This window comes from Aythya marila (assembly GCF_965140915.1).
Source record: "Aythya marila genome assembly, chromosome: 1".
NCBI classification, from domain to species: Eukaryota; Metazoa; Chordata; class Aves; order Anseriformes; family Anatidae; genus Aythya; species Aythya marila.
Window position 1 is genome coordinate 8,746,011 of NC_139042.1, and position 16,721 is coordinate 8,762,731.

Below are 16,721 nucleotides of genomic sequence, written 5' to 3' on the forward strand. Positions count from 1 at the left end.
TTCTGGTTTTACAGGTTAGAAAAGAACAGTCTAAGATAGTTCAGATACTCTTTGATGTGCCAGTGCTCAGTGCACAAAACCTAGTTGTGAACAGATATTAATTAGGTAACAGTCTTATTCTGTTAGTAAGTTTAGTTAAAGATTGGCCTACAACCAGAAGCATGAGGCTTTACCTCCCTTCCAAAGTTTTTGTTAGCATTAGCTACAATAACTGAATAATCACATTATTTAGGTTTCCAATTCTTCTTTGAACCTAGTTAAATTCTTGGCCCCAGTGACACCCTGGTACAATGAGCTACTCACAAGCTAAATCTAGGTCGCCCCAGGATGGCAGTAGGACCATAAGTGAGGTGTTCAGATGTGGGGTGAGAATGTAGGAAGCTCCATTGCCTTTAGAGGAATGATTTTCTGAGTTAATGTGAAGCACATAACCACAGAGTCTTTCTGATGGAAAGCTATATCCAGATCTCTTAATTTCTCTCCATGGTGAATCAGGTTTTATAAATGTCTTCTACAGAAGGCAGCTGAGCTGGGATAAAGCTTTCATCCCTGCTTTAATCCATGTTCTTGCAGGACTGTTCCCACCTCCTGAACTATGTGTCAGTACTTGTTTGGCCTCATTGGCATCCGAAGGCACTGGGACAGGGAGGTGTGGATGCACTGCTCATTTGCACAGCTCTGCTGCAGGAACAACAAGCACTGCCACAGAGCAAGGCAGACAGTTTGGGCTGGTTGTGTCTTAAATGATAACTGCAAGACTTGTTTGACAACACTGGCTGATCCCTTAAGGCATAAAACCAGGTTACCATGTCTCAATGATTTGCTGTCTAGGGAAGCGTGCTCAACCTGCAGCAGATGCAAAGCAATCTGTCTTTGCTGAGACCACAGTTGAGGGCAGTTGATATAAACCATATTAGTTTGCATTAACCACCCACAAGTAGGTAGTTACCATGGCTCAGATGACACTTGTTAAACTGGGAGAGCCTGATGGTGTCTCTGGGTCCTTACTTCAAGTAAGGATCAAGTAAGGACTTCAAGTCCTGCTTCAAGTTGTTCAACAACATCTATGCAATAAGTACATGTAAACATATTAAAATTTATGTAATGTTTAAGTGTTTATATGTTGGCTGCCTCTGTTTTCTCTGGTAAAGACAAGCATTTTAAACATTATTAAATCAAAGTAAACAGTAATTTGAAAATATTCCACATGATACTAATACTAATACTAATGTGTATCTATGTTGTTTTATTTTTATGTTCCCTGTCTAATCACTATTCTATTTGCCACAATAGAGTCGTTCCATGCTCTGCTACCTCTATTTTATGAGTATACTAATACTCTATTTTAATTTGCAGGAATTGATGCAAACTCTACAACTACATTGTAAATAATATTCAAGAAAGCTCCATCAGATTAAGGCATTATGGACTGTGTTGGTCACAGCAGAGAAGCTATGCTCATTTTACAGTGATAATTTGCAGGGATTTCTCACTATTTCTCTGACATTAGTAGAGATCTTTTCCTCTAGAAGAAGTGATAAAATTGAGGGTGCAATTGCATCGGCAGAAGTCAAGGACAATGTAACTGTATTCTGCATTTTATCAGTCATTATCTTTGTGTGGCATTAAAAAAACACAGAAACCACAGAAAAAGATTGCAGTCTTAACTGAGCACTGTGGTTGTTACCAACACACCTTAAAAAGAACACAATGTTGTCTGAAATATTAAAACCATGAGGTGAAAGTTTTTGACCAAGGAAATAGATTTAAATTATTGGAAATAAATGTACTGTAAGGATTGCCGTCTAATTAGATACAGCATTTAAACCACAGCTATCATGGGTATACCTAGTAACTTTAAATGCCTTGAAGGGATTGAGATATGACATACGTAAGCAAGTTTATACATATACATATATATATGTATATATACATTTACATCTATCTATATACATACAAATTCGTATGACAGAAAATTAGCTTATGAAATGCTTTAAAAACACACACACAACATTAAAATTCTATACACATTTCTGCCAGATTTCCATATCCCAATTAATCCTGGGGTACGGATCAAATTCTAAGTTGTTAGCTACACAGAAGATAGTTCATCTTTTATTAATATATTGTCTTCTTCAATTCAGTTACAACGTATTCACTGACTTCATTAGAGGAATGGTTAATCATGGCAAGAATAACCTCTTACAGAGAAATAGATTGTTTTAACAAAATGGTGCATTCCTCCCTGTTATATTCTTAGACAAGAAAGATTTAATTAGTTTGGATTTTCCCCTCTTCCATTCCAACTGCTCCTGTGATTAAGACATTTGGTTAAAAATTACTATTGACTCATCAAACATACCCATAGTGGGATGGTTATTGACTTGTTAAACATAGCCAGAGCTCTCCTTTGATTAAATTATGATCTTTCTAACTTATAATTAACTTAGTAGAAAATACACTTTATCAGCAAAGATCCCTCAGGGAATAGCTAAACAAATATTTATGCAACCAGTTGAGATACCGTTTAGCTTGCTTTTATGGTCAGATGCCAAGTTATTGTTATATCTCTGACACTCAGTTATTCTTACTCATTTTAAGCCCAGTCTGCACCATGGCTGAAAGCACTCAATCAATAGCATAGCAATATGGACTTAATGGGTATGCCCAAGTGTTACTTCCTGAGAAGAAACTTTTCCTAACACCCAGCCTAAACCTCCCTTGTTGTTCCATGTTGTTCATGATACAACATGTATCCATGTTGTTCCCTCGGGTCCTGTCACTGTCCCCAGAGAGCAGAGCTCAGCGCCTGCCCCTCCACTCCCCTCATGATGGAGCTGCAGGCCACCATGAGGCCTCCCCTCTGCTCTGGGCTGAACAAACCAAGGGATCTCAGCTGCTCCCCATATGTTTTCCCCTCTAGACCCTTCACCATCTTCATAGGTCTCCTTTGGACACTCTGATAGTTTTATGTCCTTTTTATACTGTGGTGCCCCAAATTGCATTTAGTACTTGAGGTGAGGCTGCACCAGTGCAGAGCAGAGCAGGACAATCCCTCCCTTGACCAGCTAGCAATGCTGTGCCTGATGCACCCCAGGGTATGATTGGTCCTTTTGGCTGTCAGGACACACTTCTGACTCAGATTCAACTTGTTAACCAAAATCCTCAGATCCTGCTCTGCAGGGTTGTTGTCCAGCCACATGCCCCAGTCTGTACATACAGCCAGGGTTGCCCCGTCACAGATGCAGAATCCAGCATTTGTTAAACTTTGTTAGTGATTGCCCAGCATCATAATTTGTAAAGATTTCTCTGTAAGGCCTTTCCACCCTTGAGGGTGTCAACAGCTCCTCGCAATTTAGTGTCATATGTAAACTTACTCAGTATACCTTCAAGTGCTACACCCAAGTCACTTATGAAAAACATTAAAGAGTCCAAAAATGGAGCCCTAGGGAACCACACTAGTGACTAGGATCACTAGAGGTGATTAAAACCATCTAGGATGTGTGTGTGAGCACAATCAGGGCTCAAATGCAGACACAAACTTATTTTCCAACAGATTCAAAAATAATTAGATACAATTACCTTTTCTCAAGGGTGAATTCTGGTAGGTGTTGCCCTTTATTCACATGATCAAATTCTAACAGAGAGCCAAAGATGATTACCTGAATACCTTTGAAAAAGGATTTGTAATATGTTATGGTTTTTGTTTTGTTTTGTTTCCATTCTTGTATAGATCCACTCAACCTAATAAAATATAAGTTAAGGTCTATCCTTTGAAGCCTGCAGCAAAATCTTTTATGGGTTGCAGTGCATTTTACACCCTGTACATTTGAACAATCACCTGGGAATACGTGAACACGGTGCAACTTGAAAAGCAATAAGGGGTAGGAGAAGAATGTCTGCCATGGATAAAATCTAATAACAGGGGGGTCAGTAATACTCTGGGAGAAGAAAAACTGATTTCTCCTCAAGGCTAAATGGCAGTGGAAACATCATACAGCACAAAATTAGTCTGAAATGTGGCAGTTCCAAATAAATATTGCTGTATCTCAGAATCAATAAGCAAAGTGTAAAAGTACTTCAATGAGGTTGTAGACTAAACCATTACATTCATTGTAGAGTTGCTACTATGCAGCTACCAACAAAAGCCTGGATCAAACTGACAGTACAGCAGTTTTCACTCTCCAGTTACTGTGATTTGTGTGGTGAAGACAGAACAGTTGCAATGGTAGAGGTACATATGCACAATGAAGAAAGTTTTTGATAGTTATCTGTATTATGACCTCCCACAAGGGTTTGTATGCAATCATCACAGCAGGAGCTTGATGGCTAGGCAATAGTGTCCTCAACAACAGAACATCATCTTTAAGAACAGAGCTGAATCACATCAGCAAAACTTCTGTCTGATTCATGTACATGTAAGCCTGATTCTTGGAGAGTATTATTCTGTAATGGTGCTCACCTAGCATGGGCTTTATGCGCAGGAACATTTATAAGGATAGATCCAAAATTAATATGCATTGGTTTAAATCATTTTCTTTGGGGTCTGGGTCCCCGAACTGCACATTTACACCTTGGAACAAAACAACAAAAGTTACTTCCTTTACCTGATCAGGGTTCAACAGGAATATAGTTTGCAAGTCATAGCTGCTAAAATTTAAAACATCACAGGATCACAGAGTTGATGAGGTGGGAAGGTGTTTTGGAAACTGATGAGTCCAACCCCCATGCTCAAAGCAAGGTCAGTGAAAGCAAGTTGCTCAGGGCCATGTACAGTTGAGATTTGAGTATCTTTCGAGATGGAACCTTTTTTCTTCTGTTTAAACAGAATCTCCATCTTTGTCTGCCTTCTTTACTCCCCCTTTCAGACTTTCACACTAACAAGAATCCCCTGAGTCTTCTCTTCCTCAGGTTCAAGTCCCAAATCTCTTGGTCTTTTCTCAGTGCTCCAAACACTTAAACTTTGTAGTTCTTTTCCAAACTGAGTCCTCCTTGTTTCTCTTGTACTAGAGAGACCAGCACTGGACAGCACTCCAGTATCTCACCAATGTTAATTACAGGGGAGATATCACCTACACGATGCAGCCCAGGATACTGTTGGCTTCCTTTGCTGCAAGAGACCATCACTGGCTTGGCTTAGGTTCAACTCAGTAGCTGCCAAGACCACTAGGTCTTACTCTTCAAAGCTCCTTTCCAACTGGTAATCTGCCAGCGTGCTTGTGGTTATTCCTCTCCAGGCACAGAATATGGCATTTCCCCTTGAACTTCATGAGATTCATCTCTGCTCAGTTCTCCAGCCCACTGAAGTCCCTCTGAATGGCACCCAACACATCTGGTGTATCAATCACTTTGTACCATCTTCCAAGTTGCAGAGGGTGCAACCTGTCCCATCACCACTTTTCCCCTGCTCTGAGTATCCTGAGCTCCACCCTCTCATGGTCACTGCAGCCAAAGCTACCCCCAAGTTTCATACCTACATATAGGTATTCCTTGTTTGTAAGTATGAGGTACAGAAGTGAAACTTTGGTTATCAGCTCCTCAATCATCCGTGTCAGGAAGTTACCATCAATGCATTCCAGAAACCTTCTGCTCAGCTTGTGCCCTGCTGGTCTGTCCCTGCAGCAGATACTGGGGTGACTAAAAGGCTCCATGAGGATCAGAGCCTGCAAACCTAAGGCTTCTTCCAGGTGTCTGAGGAAGGGCAAAATATGTAAGAATATTTCTAATACCAAGAAAAATGAAAGATATTCATAAATAAATTCAGTTTAAAGAACTGGTCCATCAAAATTATTTAAGTCATTATGGATTAGGAGCCTTACAGTAGTTAAGGATCATAAAAGAAATCGTGCAATTTATTCATGCAGCACTGTCAGCTGCAATCTTCTTTGCTTTATTTGTCTCCTGCTGTAACTGTCTCAGAAGGGATGGTGCACAGCAAAGCCCCCAGGAGAGTTTTACTGTACTAGAATAGACAGTACAATGGTATTTGGTAAGAAATTTCAGATGTCCAGAGGGCCTGATTCTGTGTGGTCCACAGTATCTCATCAAAGACATTAAACATCCACAGTGTCTTGCAGTCAAAGAAATTTGAGACCTGTGGGTATCTCAAAAGAAGAACTCAGAGGCTTTTAATAGATGACTATGTTGAATTAATCTGATTATTGGTTTATAGAATAGTTCATAGTGCAGTCAAGTAAGATTCATGCTCCAGTGTTAGTACATTTTATGTCTGGAGAGGCTGAAATGCAGGCAGGCACAAGGAGTTGCTTAATTAGGAGACTGCTGTTCATGAAGGTGAGCAGTAGTGTGGGGGCTCTAAAACCCTACAGTATTTTGGACAGTTTATATGTGCAAGATGTCATTATAGTAATGGACGCATTCAAAAATGGTAAGGAATCACCTGCAGTTAGGTCTTCAACAGTTCCCTTTCTCTGATATTTCTGCCCTGTCTTTCTCTTTCTAGTGGCTCTCTGTGGCAGGCTACAAACAGGATTGCTAAGCCCTTTAGCAGCCAAAAGATCACTTCCTTAAGCACTCTCATATCAAGGCACAGTTCAAGTGAGTCTTTCTTCTCATGGAAAATTAAACACCCACTATGGACTCTGGTGATGAAGAGTGAGAAAACTGATATCCTCAGGCCCAACCTCAGCTGCAGATGCTGCTACGTCCAGCACACAAGAACTATGGTGAAGTGAGCAGTGACTTCAGATAGCTTGTTTTACAACATCTAGCACAAGATGCATTGCATAGAAACTAGTGACTAAAATGACATCACTGGTGACAGGAACAATGTACCCTTGACTGCCAAAACAAGTTGGCAAGAACAGAAGTGCTAGTGGGAATATGTGGAGACTTACAAATCCCAAAGTGATCCATTTGTCTTTTGTGGAGTTATGGGCAGCTTTTCTGGTCACTTCTGTGTTGTCTTGAGCGTGCCTGTTCACGATCACTTTGGGATGCCTGTGCTATTAGTTTCCTCTTCCTGAGGCCACATTGATGTTTATTTATTTATTTATTTATTTTAAACAAAATATTGATTCAAACATATTAAAATTGTTATAAACACCAGTCTTGAAAAAAAAACTGTAAAAGGCGCAGTTGTGCAAAACAGCCAGCACTGAGGGCAATTTTCAGAATTTTTCTGTTATGATTAATAAGTTCTGCTGAACCACAGGCATCTGTCTACCTGAACAGGGAGGGCAGATCCTGACCTCTTACTCATTCAGACTGATGCTTGTTGGCCTGAGTCTCCATGTCATTCATGACATCATGTCACATGGCTCACTGTAAGTAACATTTATCTGCCTAAGAATAAAGTGCCTAAAAATTACAGACAGTTCATGAACTACCATCCTGGTTTCTTTCTTCCAGTGACAACTTAATATTTGCAGAAATTCACTCCGGCTTATTGAAGAGTTTTCCATGGTTACTCAAGATTCACGATCACAGCTGGACACTGGTACCCCGTTATTACTGATGCTTACTGTGTCTTATTTGAGACTAACCCCCAATGTTCAGATGTAAGAGCATGACATGCAAATGAAATGCAACATGAGTAATGACCCAGTTCTGAGAATTTCCAAATAACCAGCAACCTCTTCTCTGTTTCTGATTGCAGAGCTGCATATTGAACTGCGCACCTATTACCTTTTGGGGACATATCACACTGCCATTCACAGGCAAGACTGAAACGTTATTATTGCTACTTTCAAGAGAAAGGTCAAGAGAGAAGGAATTGCTCTATACTTGCAGAGATGAGGGTTGTTTTTTCCTAAGAAAAGAAAAAAGGGAGGGGGGGAATTTGTTCCCCATTTTCTTCCTAAGAAAGTATGATGATTCTGGACATTTTTATAGAGAAATGTTAGTCCCTATTGTTGATTAAAAAATAAATAAATCTTGAAGCACATTATAAATGTATTACCACAGCATTTCACTTGCATGAGGAGCTAAACCTCAGATCTGATTATATGTCCACACTGTCCTCAGTTAGAATGGCCAGAAACCTTTCCCATTGGTTCTTCACCAGAATCAAGATCCCATTCTTCATTAATACAACCAAAAAGCATATTGTTTCTCCAAGCCTAATGTCTCCTTGCTTCACACAGACATGGGAATGATCTGTTCTGACTGAAGACTTCTGCTTACTTCATGTGGTTATGATGTTACTCTAATGGCCAAATACTGCCCTCATGCAGCCCACACATACCAACTGCAAAATATTGCCACAAACGTCAAACATCAAGAAAAGCCACATGCTACTCAAAGCAAGCAATTCTTATAAAAGCAATGGGCATTTTTACCTAATGAGAGATTTAATAGAGTGGTTTCTTCACAAGAGAGACATATCTTCACCTGATATATTCCAGCCAGGCTACATCAAAGTTTCTGCTCCAAAAACCTCCCTTTGTTTTCAGACATGCAATGGCCTCAGTAGAACATGAAGGTCTGCATGATCCTCCAAGAGCAGAACCAGACGCTGAGCTGACCATAAGGAGGGACAGAACTCCTGTCTTGGCCACATCAGACAATGTGGTTGCACCTTTCTCACTCTACCACAAGGAAATGGGATCTTAAAAGTAGTGCAATGGGATTTAGAACAAAACCATGGTTTGGGAAATTCAGAGATATCTTTTTGCAGCACAGGTACACCTTCCTTTAATCTTGCTCACCACTTGCTGCTTCTTCAAGAGGTCTTCCCTTCCCCACCAGCCTCACTCATGTTCCAGGGAAGAAGCAACTCATGTGTCCTTCTAGAAGGAGCCACCTAAACCCAAAATAGCAACTAGGAGTCCATTTTACTTAGTATTGCACAAAGGCAATACTTTTAAAAGAAAATAAAACACAATAAAAGTCTTTACAAAGACAGTACTGGGTTTTGCTCCTTCCACCTTCTATTATTCATTACTTAGCCCATTCTCCAGAACAGTGCTTCAGTGCCCAACAAGAAAGGTTCCTGTGTGGTGAACACTGCTTGGGCTCAGGATGGTGGCCAGACCTGGTCCTGAAAACCTTATCTCAACAGGCAAGACAAGCGAATGTTAGAGATAAGGTGGATAAAGTAATATACTGTGGATCTCAGTCCATCTGGTGAAGTTTCCAGATTGTGATGTTTGGCTGCATTCTAAACTGCAAAAAGGAGAGAAAAAAAAATAATCTTTTCTGTTTGTGTATAAAAGTAATGCCAGGACACGTTGCTGAGCAGATGAAACTTTATACATTTAGCAAATCTTCCCTTTTTTGTGGCTTTTTATGAATTTCACATTATGAAATAAGAAAATGTTATGAAGTAATTCAGAAATGAGAGCTTTTTACATTTTTGACCACTTTTATCCCATTTTTAGCACTCTTTTCAAACAAAAGAAACCATATCCATTTTGAAAGTAATTTTACTGATGAGAGACCTGTCCTTTCCACTGGTAACCAGGCTGACAGCTATGTTTCTTAGCTTAATCTATACATTATGTAAGAGGGCCACCACCTGACATGGCACATCCAACATTTCTTTTCTTTATGGAGCTGCAATTGCAGAGAAGGGTGTAGGCAAATTAGAAGGTAAACATGAGCTTTGCCATACAGTATCAAAACACGACACAAGTTAATGCTCAGGAACAGGGCTGTCCTGTAGCTGAACTCTTAAGCCAGAGATTTTGCAATAATTAACATTGTTTTACTGTAAGCAGCAGCATAGCAAAGCTCAATGCAAGACCTATAGGGGGGAAAATGATTTTATTTTAAAACATACAGCAACACTCTCACACCCACCTTTCACAAGTGTCATGATGTATGTTCAAATAACTTATATACTTATTTCCATGTAAACCTGAGTGTTCTGGCCAGGTTTTCTTGAAGCAATGGGAAGGGAAAGGCATGTCAGCCACCCAGACTTCATCATCTCCTCATCCTTCTTAGGCTAGCTTTCAGCTGCTGGCTTTGGATGACTCCTTGTACTGCTTAGGATCTGACAATGGTTGTGTGTGATCCTTGGCCTCTCCATTCTGTCCCACCTCTGTGAAGCACTAGCACAGGTTGCCCAGAGAAGCTGTGGATGCTCCATCCCTGGAGGCGTTCAACGCCAGGCTGGATGGGGCTTTGGGCAACCTGGTCTGATGGGAGGTGTCCCTGCCAATGGCAGGGGGTTGGAACTGAATGGGTTTTTAGGTCCCTTCCAACCCAAACCATTCTGTGATTCTATGATTTGCCTATTAAAGTATCAAGTCTTTTCCCAGATGCTACTACTGTAAAGGACTTGAACTTCTCACCACCACCTCTTAATGGCGTAGGTAGGTGATATCCTTTTTCTAAAAACAAAACCAAAAACCAGTCCCCTCTTTTAGGTTGCCCTTTGTTACCTGTCCCGAGTGTCCTGATAGACTTCATGTAGTTGTGCTGGGAACTTAACGCACCATCAACCCATGTGCCTGGCCTTCAGCACTTGCCTTCCTTACAGCTCATCCCCTGCTGTGCCTCCTGGTGTTTCCACACCCAGCCAGTTCCATTCATTTTCCATTTAGAGCAGTTTTAATGCTGCTATTACAAATCTCTGCAATTCAAATGGATAAAAGAAATAACATTAAGTTTTGCTTTGCCAGCATCTTTAATTAAAAAAGAAAAAAAATGAACCTCTCAATGTCACAGCTGAAAAATCAGCCCCCAGCAGTCAGAAAGATGCAATCACTCTATTTCTACTTCTTTCCTCAGGGCAGCATATACAGAAAATAGATACATTCTGTGCAAAACAAAAGCATTGCATTTGTTATATTTTATTATCCCCCTGTAGAATTTTATGTATTTGATTTGGCCTTTTAGTCAACTTCTTGTAATTGATTTCCCCCCCACACATACAACTGGATGCTGTTTCCTGCAGTTATTATCCTGCAGAAAATTTAAACCTGTGCATATAATCCCAAGGTTAATAGAGAGCTTCAGGAAAGGAGGGAGAAGCAAAACTGAGTGATAAAATTCACATCCTCGACAACCTTATTAATGTCAGATTTAGAAGGAAATCCTTGTGCACAGTGACAATACAGTACAGACTGCAGACTTAGTCCCCCTATCTACAAATGTTCAGCTTTTGAGTATACCTATTTATGCCTGAACAGTTACAGTCTGAGGAGAAATGTTCCCAGAATAGGACTGCAATTTTAAGTGGGCTCAAGAGATTTACCAAAACTGCAGTGCAGGAATGGGGATCACAAAGGGGCTGGGAGCAAGAAGAGCAGAGAAGTGAGCCAAAAGGCAGGAGAGTGGTATTTTGGGCATGCTGGTTTCCAGGTGAAGTAGAGGCCTCCCAGGGGTCATAGTGTGTCTACTTTCAGGAAAGTTTATCTGCTACAACTGAAAGACTCAGGTCTTTTAGTTGACTACAATGATGAGTTAAAACATCTTAGGGAATCCCATGTACACTCCAGACCAAACATCCTATTTATCTTGGCTAAACATTACCAGAACAGTAGAAGAGGTCACCATTTTATATTACATTACTGTCACAAGTGTTGAAGCAGCAGAGAGTATTGGAAAAGGTAATTAAATAAGTGGTGTTTTTTTTTTTTTTTTTTTTTTTTGTCATTTGTGTTTTTAATATACAGATTTTATGTATTTTATTTCCTTTGTTAAATATAATCATAAAGATTCAGTACAGTTAGTTAACCTTTTGGGAAATTTTCCCTTACTGCACACAGAGCACCAAGGTTGGAATTGTTGGATATTTAAGAATGTACAATATTTTCCATACTGAAATCCAAGCTAAAATCCAAGATTTATAAAATCCAAGATTTATAAAATCCAAGCTAAAATCCAAGATTTATTTAGCTTGTGCACTTCGTGCTAACTGGCATCTGCAGGATCAAATCAGTCAATCCAAATGAAGTGATTAAGAATAATTGGCAGAAATATATGTCAGAGTCTTTCCTCTTACAGATAGAAAATTATTGCATATATACATACCTGTTCCACTGAAGCCTTCAAAGAAAGCCTTCGACTTCCCCTCATTCTGCCCCACCTGATATTCAGACCTGACAAAAACTGATGTTCTGTTACTATTCTGCACCTGACCACCTGGGGTAGAAACTTTCAAACTGATTTTGTGGGTCATTAATAATTTTCCAGCTGCCATTAAATGTTTCTTATTTATTTTTGGAAACCTAAACATGCACACACACATGCTCACATGCTGCTTCAGCCTGCAGTCGCTTCTAGAAACCATAGCAACCAGCAAAGAAACCTCAGCTTGCTTGAACTGCATGCATTGACACTTTTTTTCTGATCACACAGTATGTCCTGGGTCTCAGCCAAGAAGGTGCAAGCCTTTTTGCTTAAAACTTACTGCTCAGAAAGGGTAGGCGAGTACATTTTGTTATTTCATACTGCAGTCAAAGACTGCCTCTTTTTTTGGCTATCACATGATGCCCATAACATCCAGAATATGGAAAGGATTTATTAAATAAAACAAAACAAAACCACGAACAAACACTTGGACTCCCCTTGAGTCACTGGTTCAAACTGAGTTCAACTGTACTTTTAAAAGGCAGCTAAATATACATTTACATCCATAATGCATGTTGTGGAGGAAAGCAGAGTTAGTTGTGAACCTGTTTTGGTAGCACCCAAGGGCTTCCTGGCCTGTCTCATACCCTTCATTCTACAACTCAAGTGCTGTTTTGCTCTCAAAAGCGTTGGTGCAAATGCCAGCATTAGTAAGTCTGTGCTGTGAGACTCACCAGGGACAGGCATCTCCACACCTGTGATATGAGCACCCCTCCATTAATGCACGAACAGGCCAAGATGACTATTTGCCCAGCTTTGATGCTGCAAATACCATTAGCAAACCTTTGTCCTCCATCTCCGCATCCTGAAATTGGGTCTTCAATACGTTTACCCTACTCCTGCAACATGCTAGGGTCCCCACAAAATCACTGGTAGGCCTTACAATAGACACCCCAGAAAAACTTTTCTTCTCGCTCATTTGTGCAACCACTGTGCCTCAACGCTGGGATGCTCCAGAAATTATTCTTCAGCAAGTTCTGGAAGCCACACAATTTCTGATGCAATTTCATCCCTATGTCAGTAGGCCCCAGCTAGATATTCTCTATCACTGCTGATGGTCTTGAGTAGAGCTAAATAAGCCCCATCCATTGAGTAACAGTGAAATCAGTGATAGATTTCATGTTAAGGGAAACTTAGCATATCCTAGCAATGCTCTTTTGCTTGTTTGTTTTCCTGAAGATTTTGTTGTTGTAGTTGTTTTCTTCTGAAGAAACAAATGATTTGGTGGAAAAAGTCATGTTATGGAGTTTGGAAGGGAAGGGAATGACCATCAAGAATGAGAAAGTGAAAACTGGAAATCTTGGTAAAGGATACTGTTTTGCAGACTGAAACTACTAAAATTTTCTGGTTTGTTACTCCATCTTTCTTCTTCTCAAAAAAAAAATTAAAAAAAAAAATCATTTATCCCTTGTTTCTACTATAAAAATTGAGAAAAAGACACTTGTTAAAATTCTCCAATTGGCATCCTTGTGTATATTTAATTAACAATACCTACAAACCCATTTTAATTACACCTTGAAAGACAAATAGTTGAGAAATATAAATTAATATTCTCAGAGGTCACAGGAAGTCTCACATTAGCAGAAGAACCAGTTAAAGCAGTCCAGTGGTTTTAACTCCTCCTTACAAACCAGTTCTTAAGCCCCCAGGAATGATGGAGAAAAAAGCAACAGATGAGAACATAGCTCACTTAAAAAAAAAAAAAAAAAAAAAGCTGACAAAGTATAATAATTAAAATAGCAAGCAAGCCTGGGAGATTAAGTCCACTGGTGCACATTATGTTTTATCCTGTCTTCCCAATGGACCCTTGGACCAATAGAGCTAAAATTCTCACTCTCAATTTTAGCAGTTTGAATAAATCTAGGAAAAAGTCTCTTCAGTCATTTTACATGCAATTTATTGTATCAAGTTGGACTGACAACTTTGGAAGCTAGGTGTCACTGTGTATTTCAAGTCCTCAGATCCCAGCAAGAAGCAGTCATGATGGTCTGATCAGGTCTCCTTCAAAAACCCACTACCAGATTTCCCTGATCAGTTCTTGAGCCAGGGAAATGCTCAAATTAGAAAATCACCCAAATCCAGAGACGGAGACTCCACCACAGCCCTTGATAGATTTTCAGGATTTGCTATACTTGCTGTTTGTTAAACAACTATAGCTTATTTGTCCTCTGTATGTAACCAATTTTAAAACTAAATTTTTAATCTCTCTGCTGGGCTGATAATCAATTCTGTTTCGCCTCTATTTATCAATCATGGCATTATGTATTAACTTTCCTTTGATAAATTAAATAGATACTTGTTCACTGCAAGACCTATTTGTCAAATGTGTTCGTTCTTCCCCCATTTCGAGCTACTCCAGATAGCGCAGGTAGAGCTGTTACAAACTACAGTCTCTTAAAAAATGTGGAGTTGCAAAGTCCTGTGCCTCTTCATTTGGTCTATTTTGTGGGTAGCAGTTTATTTGCAATCTTCTGTACCTAAGAGCCAAGTTTACTCAACACTTCTCTACTTCTGAGGACCTAGAAGAATACTAGAAGGATTTGCTCCTTGCAACCCAGGATGGGAAACACTGCCATAGCCACCATTACAAAAAGGTTTATCAACTCTTGCAGTTGCATTTCATTTGGCCACTGGGAAGAAAAATCTGTTTTTCAGCATCTGGGTCCATAATGTACTTTCTGTGCTCAGCTTCATAATCCCAAATAAAAGTTGAGGATCCAATTAAGTCATGTTGGCCACATAGCCAGCTCCATCAGACTGATTGCTTGACATTTCTCTGTGCAACTTTGAAATACAGAAAACAGGGACATTCACATACTGCAGTCAGCAAGAGGCAAAGAAGTACATCTGACGACAGTTGTTGGGGGCAGCGATGGTGACAGACAGCTCTGAGAACTCTCCTATCCTCAAGTTTGCATCAGTGCTGCTGTCACACACAAGCAGTGACAGGTATATAGACACACACTGGAATTTCTAACAGAAGAAGATAAAATATTTTTTAAAACTCATGTAGCTAATATCAATAAAGGTATGGTGAACAGCAAGTCTCTATTAGTAATGCCATAGTCAGCAGTAGTTTGGTGATGAGTCAATTAAGATCCAATTTTCTAATGGCCAATGCACTGTAAAACCAATAAGCATGACCTAGCTTTTATATCTGTTCTCAAGCTAAGCTCCTTAATAAATACTAGAGATATTAAAGAAATCCAAGATCCTAGCATATCCATGCAAAGCCAAAAAATCAGGAAAATACCTGTTTATTTTGACATTTAAAATGCATTGTACCTGTGTAGTGAAACTACAAGCAGGCAACAGAGAAAGCCTGCAGACCACCTATATGTAGAAGACCATCTTCTGTACCTTATAAGAGTTCATACCTGTGTCAGCATGGCTGCAGACATACAGAAAAGCTGTCATCCAAATTAGGTCAAGCTGTGTAGCTGTAACACCAATATAGCAGGCAGCACGCTGCTGCCATTGCAGTGCAGCCAGTATTGTTTTCTTCCATAATGACAGCACAGGCAACAATTTCTTTCATTCCTGATTGCTTTGTTTCAAGCAATTTTCAGCTTTAGTTTTATTACTGTAATTCAAATCAATCCCTGCTTAAAGGTTGTTGGGTGACCTACTGAGAGTTGTTTATCAGCACATGAACCATCACACCATTTCATTATGCATGGTAACACAGCAGACACAAACCATGCATAGATTACTAAGGGAAAGCTGTGCCCCTGCCATCCCTTTCCCTATTCCACAAAAGGGGAAAGAAGAGCAATATTGCCTCTCCCACCCCAGCAACATTTTTCCCAGGGAAAGCATTAGTATAGGAGGAAACAGGAAGAGAACACAAAAGAAAATGTATGCATGGTTGTGCATTTCAGGCAAATAATTGTGTGGGAGAACTACATATCCTCCTGGTGTAATGCACCCCCTACCACAGCATTAAGTCATTACAGGACATAGCCCAGTTTTGCAGCAGTATCACATAATCCAAGTGGAAAGGAATAAGTTGAAAGTGCCCTGCTCTCCCCTCCCACCCCCACTTGCCTCAGCTAGTAAGATCCAATGGACAACAAAAACTATTCTTGAGACTCTTGTTAACATGGTTGGATACTTTTTGGCAAGGAGGTTCAAAAAGAGCAGCCAAAACCACAAAGCCATACTTCCCCTGACCCTCAGTAAAAGCAAGTTTGAGTCAAGCAGTTCTTGAAGTAAAAAAAGAGTTTTCCCACTTAAGTTAAATGAAACATTTTGATTACAAACAGACAACCATTTATAAACATTTATAAAGATCCCCATGCCCTTAAAAAAAAAAAAAAAAAAGGGGGGGTGGGGGGGAAGGATGTATTTTCTATATATATAAAATACTGGTTTGGTCATTAGTTGTAGCAGATTACCAAAGTTATTTTCTACTCAAGAAACAAGGTCTCCTCACCTGTAAGCCACTCATACCTACTGATGGGAACAGCAATGACCAGTACTGCAGTAACTAAGTACTGTTGCTAAGTTTCATCTAGAAAGAAATGGCTCATTCCAAGTGTTGCAACCCCCCTCCTCAGTGCCACTCTTCTACCCTGTATATTTAAAGTTAATAAGGCAGAGATGAACAGAGATTACTGGGGAACTAGCCAGTTTACTGAATAAGTTGTCCCTTATCCACAGCAAGGACTACCATGCTC